Raw genomic sequence first — 6793 nt, 5'->3', positions numbered from 1 at the left:
TAAGTATGCAAATGAAGTTCAACCTTTGGTCCTGTTACGATGCGTTTTGAGTTTATTAACTTCTGTTTTATATTTTTTTCTTCAATAAAGCTAAAACAAAAAAAAAAAATTCAAAACCCTATGCCTGACTGGTGTTGCACAAGTTACAGAAATTCCATAAGACATCTTATACATTCTTTTATTCAATTCAAATAATGTATCAAACACACGTACACATCTTCCCCTTCCTTCTTTTCAGTTTATCTTTAATCCAATCTTAAACTTAGGAAATAGGGTACAACTTGTACTGACGAGATATTCATTTATAATTGCAGCACACCATACATATTTTTGGTTTGTTTATGGATCAACACTCTCGCTCCTTAGCCTTTTCCAAGTCAATGGTAATAGACAATACACATGCACATTCTTGAACCGTTACCAAATGTCAAGCTAAAGACAACAACTACCCCCACTCACTGCAATTGAAGTCCCAGCTGCCTGACGGCTGCCAGATTGCGTTATTCATAAATATTGCAAAAGCAGCAGATAACCCACTGAATCATAAAGTTGACTACTCACTCACAAAGAGACCTAACCTTTTTTTTCGGAGTTTTTTTTTTTTTTTGGCGGGGGGGGGGTGTGGTGTGGGTGGGACCAGCCTCCTCCCAACTAACTTTCCTCCAATATGGTCTAAAACTTGGTAATAATTGATGGAACTTGACACAAAGAGAATCAAATTTTACAGTGCAAGGTTAAGGCTTCAGCAGTCATTAGTTGAAGAACATTACCACGTGCCAGAAGAAAATTCTAACTCCAGGTCAAAAACATTTTCATTACCATGTCGTGTAAAAGGAAAATCAAATGCCATGCACAGGTAGCATTTCTTTTGTTGAGGTATGGACAATAAAAACTCACAGCAGCTCAAAATGGTAAGCAACAAGCTGGGTTGAAATCAAACACTTGATTTAAGAGAGTTCAAGTCTGTAATCAGAATCATCAGAATACAACTGATCCACTTGCAGTGAAAGAACAAAGAAGTAAAAATCTTTCACTATCTGGCCTCTAACTGGGTAATAGATATTCCATTGGTGGAACAAGTCAAATGATCGCCAGATGAGGAACTTCCTTTAACTGAGGTTTTCTCCATTAGGAAACCAGGCTCTTTAGGTTGAGGTAAAGCAATCTCACTGCTCAACATCACTACAACCGATGCCATGTCTGGCCTATCATCAGGATGGTGTTGCACACAAAGAAGGCCAGTATTGATGCACCGCAATGCTTCTGATTCAACAACAAAGTCCATCAAGCATGCATCAATCAATTCCAGTGGAATGTCCTCCTTCCACAACCTCCATGCCTGCAAAAATCCAGAACATCCATCAACTGCCACTTCAATTTAGAGATAAAAATAAAGTTGGATTATTTGCTACTCACATGCCCCACAAGATTAATATTCTTGCTTGGCAAAGACAGCCCTCTGATTTTCATTCCACTTACTATCTCCAATACTAATATGCCAAAGCTGAACACATCGGATTTGACGGAAAATAACCCATCAAAGGCATATTCAGGTGCCATATACCCACTAAAAAGAGTCACAAATGAGTTAATTCCATCTTTAATAATGTGTAGAAATGCAAGCCAAAATAAAACTAAAAGATACTCACTATGTACCAACCACTCTCCTTGTGTTTCCCTCGACTTGATCTCCTCCAAAGATTCTTGCCATGCCAAAATCAGAAATTTTTGGATTCAACTCATTGTCCAATAATACATTACTGGCTTTAAGGTCTCTATGGATAATCCTCAATCTAGAATCTTGATGAAGATAAAGAAGCCCCCGAGCTATTCCAAGTATAATGTTATAGCGCTTAGGCCAATCTAGCAATTTACTTTGAGTAGTAGAACCTGAGTTTCAAAGTTACATTATTCATTATCCAACGTGAAGTTACAGAAATGAATGAATCTTCAAACAAAACAGTTTGGCATGGACACTAACCAAAAATAAATGAATCTAAACTCTTGTTGGACATGTATTCATAGATGAGCATCTTCTCCTCTCCTTGAATGCAACAACCAAGAACCTTAACAAGGTTACGGTGCTGAAGTTTGGCACACAAAACAACTTCATTCTTAAATTCTTCCAATCCTTGTCCAGATCTTTGTGAAAGCCGCTTGACGGCAATCTCTTGTCCATTTGCCACTACACCCTAGAAGTTTATATTTTAAATATATTGTCAATCTGTGATAAGCCAGAAGCATAGCACTCGTTGTTTTGCTCTTATTTAACATGAATGTTGCAGTTTACCTTATATACAGGCCCAAAACCACCTTCCCCAAGCTTATTGTTAGTTGAGAAGTCATTAGTAGCACAGGCTATTACAGACAAGTCATAGAAAGGAAGTTCCATATCTTCTTCTGGGCCTTCATCATTATTTTCTGTTGGCAAGGTTTTCTCTATTTCCACTGGAGTAAAGTAGATGAAATTAGTAACATGAATAAGGAATTTGTTTAATCTTTTGACCAAATAGTTACACGCTACTTAATCTTATTCAGTTCAAACTTAACCTTCAAAAAGAAAAAGGGAAAAAATTGAAAAGGAAAAGGAATTCGCACCATAGAATGCTTACCTTCAGACCGTCTTCGGTTCTTGTAAGTGTAAAATAAAGTGAGAAACATCACAAGAGCCAAGAAACTGGCAACTGGTAATATAATCACCTTTATCTTCTTTCCATCTGCGTCTTCACGGTCAGCTTCACACATGATCAAACTAACAGTAAATGCACAGAAAAATGAAGTAGTTAAGCTGTCAAAAGATAATCAGCATATGATGGATAAAAGGTCATACCTATTTCAGGAGCAGCCAACCGAATATATAGATCTTGCCCAGCAGCTGAAATCTGTCTTATATCATTTAGATCACCAAACCAGATGATGCAGCCACTACCCCCTCTGCTGATATCTGAGTTAGCATAAGCAGTACAGGAACAATTTTCCAAGCACTTGGCTTTGCACTCCTCAAGTGTCATACTTCCATCAACCCAAGACTGTGAGGCATCTGGCAATTTGAGTGCACTGAATTTAAGAAAATTATCTCTGTTCTTTACCTTGCATCTCCATGGTTCACTGCGGATACATCCTTGAGTCCAATCCATTGCATCCCAGTTCTGGGATGATTTTGGCTTGAATCCTTGCAAGCACTGGCATACTGGTGACTCACCCATGACGCAATTTCCAAATGGACCGCATAGATTATACCGATCACAATCATCTCTTGGCACAGAAGCAAAAAGCCTCCAACTTTTAGCTTCATCAATCCACGTGAGACGCTGACGTACATATATTGTTTGATTCATAACAATTCTTGAAATTACTGAATCATCCCTCAAGTTGTACATGTAATAGACCTCATCCTTATTGGATACAAATTTGAAATCAAAAACCAGATTGTTCCTCAACTCAGGAGCTCCACTAAATCGAAGACCATTCCAAGGACCACTCCGGAAATACTTTGTTTGGCCCTTCCATAAAACTCCCTCAGGGTTATTATGATTTACAAGCTCCCATATGAAGTCTCCAGGAGAAGGGTCGTCTGAGCTCTTCCATCCTATTATTCGTCGATTAAGACCAGTTCTCAAGTCCCATCCAAACTTCATTCCTGGCAAAAGTGTATCAGAAGGATAGTCAAAGCTCTGCCACAAGTAGTTTTGAGGATTCTGGTCTTTCTTATCTTTTAATACCAAGTTTCCAGAGCCTAAAAGTTGGACAATTGGACTCAAGGCCTTTGTTCTTGAATTTGCCAACCAAACAACAGTATGATTCTGGCCGAGAATCACGATGTGTCCCTCTGTGTTTATGCTCAACATGCTAGAGTTGTCTTTGATTGGTTTGTCACGGTTGGCAACCCAAACAACAGTTCTAACTGGATGTTTTTGTACCAAATTCCAAGATATCGATTTCTGGAACTACCTGGGCTAAAGAAACCTAGTTCAAAGCTTCCATCTCTCGAAACCAAGGTCCTACCATCAGGAAGTGACTGAAATTGGGTAAGAGTGTCAGTTGCATAAGAAAATCGGCTATAGAACATGAACAGATTTGTAAGAGCAAGCAGATAAGGAAGAATGGCCATTGCTAAAATGAAATGGGTTTCACAAGTTAAAGATACATATCCTTGACGTTGCCACAGTAATAAGGAAACCAGAAGCATGTAGATTTACATGATTGCATGAGGACAAATCAAAAGGTCATGTGATAGGGAAGCTTTTGTTTACAAGCATTGACTTCGTAATTGGCGGTCAAGTTTAGCTCATACATTTAAGAGGAATTATCAAGGGGTGAATAAGATGGTTGGAACTTGGAATGCATTGTCCAAAATGTAAATATGAATTTTCTTCATTATTGTCATCTATGAAAAAATAGTTTCAACTTCGTATTTCTACAGATATTAATGAATGAATGCGCTAAGATCAGCTAAAGACACGTCCTGGCCTTCTTTCTGACATTCAATTTAATTGTTCACTATCAAGCAGTCCTTTGCTTCCCTATTAAAGGGAAACCAACTTTTCAACTCTAAATAGAACAGGTATTTTATTCTTTAAGAAATAATCTTATGACATTGAACCATTTCTATTACACACCTCGATTTTACTTCAATTGAAGCCAGATCATTTATGAGCAGAAAATTTCTCAGCGGTAAATCAGTAATGCTGGAAATCAAGTCGAGAGTTTTCACGGGAAAAGTCTGTATTCTACTGCTTTTCCTAGAGTGCTTAGAGTAAAATAGTCCAGAAACAGAAGGGTTGCCAGCAAGATACATACACCACTTAAAAAGTTTTCCTTTGTTCTTATTTTCAACTTGATTGAGCTTTTCTTGGCCAATCATTCGGAACCAAAATTGCAGTCGGTCTAATCCGGACAAAATAACTACTGGTTCACATTAAAGGGTTTAAGCCTTGAGGCTTGTTCATCTTAATCATCAAATCAATATTCAAAACTGATCAGATAAAGAAAATTGATTAAGAATTTTTGAACTCCTAATTTACACTTGAAGGTTAAGCAACGCAAAAATATTTGGCAGAAAATAATAATCCAATAGATCAGATGATATACATAAGAATGTCAAAGTTGCTTCCGTTTCTTTCTCATCATTTTTATCACAAGTATATGGAAAATGTGCCCCAACAGGACAAATTCAAAAATCAGCATTAATAAAAAAAATCAGAAATAATCTTTGCGTTCTCGTTGTAGAATTTCCTCTAACCACTCCGTAAGTTCAGGGCTCAATCTGAATGTTCAGGCCTTCTTTGTGACATTCAAAAATATGATTATTCTGAGACATAATCCTATGACATTGAGCCATTTCTACCACACATCGATTTTAATCAAATTGACACCAGATCATATATGGACAGAAAATTTTTCAAATGTCATGCTGTAAGTCAAAATTTTCACGGGAAATGTCTGTTTTCCTACTACATTTCCTAATGTTTAGAGTAAAAATTTTAATCCAGGAACAGAGGGGCCACCAGAGAGGGGCACACGCCAACTCTCTTGAGTTTTCCTATGCTGTTCTTTTCTACCTGATTGAGCTTTTCTTGTCCGATAATGTGAACCAATCGCAGTTAGGCTAATCCCGACTGAATAATTATGGGTTCAGATTAAAAGGTTTTAAGCCTTAAGCTTGACCCAGTAGCACATCTTGATCATCAATCAACATTCAGAATCAAAAGTGATCAAATAAAGAAAACTCAAAAAAGAATTTGAATTCCAAATTTACATAAGAATGTCATTCGAGTTACTTTCCATTTCCTTTCTTTCATTTTTTTTTTCCTCACAAGTATAGGAAATTTGCCAAACATGACAATTCCAACAATCACATAACCAAAAATAATAATTAAAAAAATAATCAGGCAGTAATCTTTAAGTTCTTGCTGCAGGACTTCCTCTAACCACAATTTAGACCCCTCCATAAGTTCAGGGCTCAATCTGAACATCAGGACGCAGAATTCCAACTGACTTAGAGCCCCATCGCCATCAAAATCGCCTTCCCGCAACATAGAGTAAAGAATCATCGCTCAAGCCATGTAGCCCCAGCAAAGCAGAATTCCTCTTGAGGCTCTCGAACGTGATAACCCTTTTTCAGAGTCCTTCAAAAGATTGAACCCATTGCAAAGCTCGTCAATCAAGCCATCCCCACCCAGCTTTCCGGCCATGATTGGCAGAGAATCTTGGAATTGAGCTGAGCTTGAGGGTTTTTGCGCAGCCATTGCAGAAGAATCAAAGCGAGAGAGAATAAATCAAATACAATACTAGAGAGAGGATGGACAGATGAATGACGATGGAAACGAAGGAGATGTATATAAAGCGAGGAAGAAGGAGGGGAATTGAGTTTTCCAAGAAGGAGTGGGAGACAAAAGAAGACAGCTAAGCTACAGGTCATGAAGAAGGAAGGTCGGTCGTGCCATGGCCTTCCTTCGCAGAACCCCGAAGGGTAAGATGGTCATTTCAATGAAAATGATGAGGAAACAGCGTTGGGGATGTTAACGTGTCTCATTGAGAGCTTCTAGTACAAACTTTTTCTGCTCGCTTTCGTTCTCTCTTCACGTTTTTACGTGGGGACCGCAATTGACTAGTTCAGTGTTGACCAATTCTCTACGTGTGTGGACACTGTGTTAGTAAATAAATGGAAAGCTTAACTAATTAAAGTTGAAGGTAGTGGTAGCTGGTGATTTAGACCAAGTAATTGGGCCGAAAAGTTCTAACCTCAACTAGTGAGTGTTACTTGATGTTGTCTTGCGAGAAAAAACACACT

The 6793-nt window shown here is 38.1% G+C and overlaps 1 pseudogene; it reads right to left on the bottom strand.

The window, feature by feature from the left end:
- Window positions 1-787: 787 nt before the first annotated feature.
- LOC129301147 (G-type lectin S-receptor-like serine/threonine-protein kinase At4g27290) lies at window positions 788-5688 on the bottom strand (annotated as a pseudogene).
- Window positions 5689-6793: the final 1105 nt, after the last annotated feature.

The sequence above is a fragment of the Prosopis cineraria genome, unplaced genomic scaffold, assembly GCF_029017545.1.
Source record: "Prosopis cineraria cultivar Desert tree isolate PC_DT_omini unplaced genomic scaffold, ASM2901754v1 PC1922, whole genome shotgun sequence".
Lineage (NCBI taxonomy): Eukaryota > Viridiplantae > Streptophyta > Magnoliopsida > Fabales > Fabaceae > Prosopis > Prosopis cineraria.
This window is presented reverse-complemented; position numbering and strand designations above follow the sequence as displayed.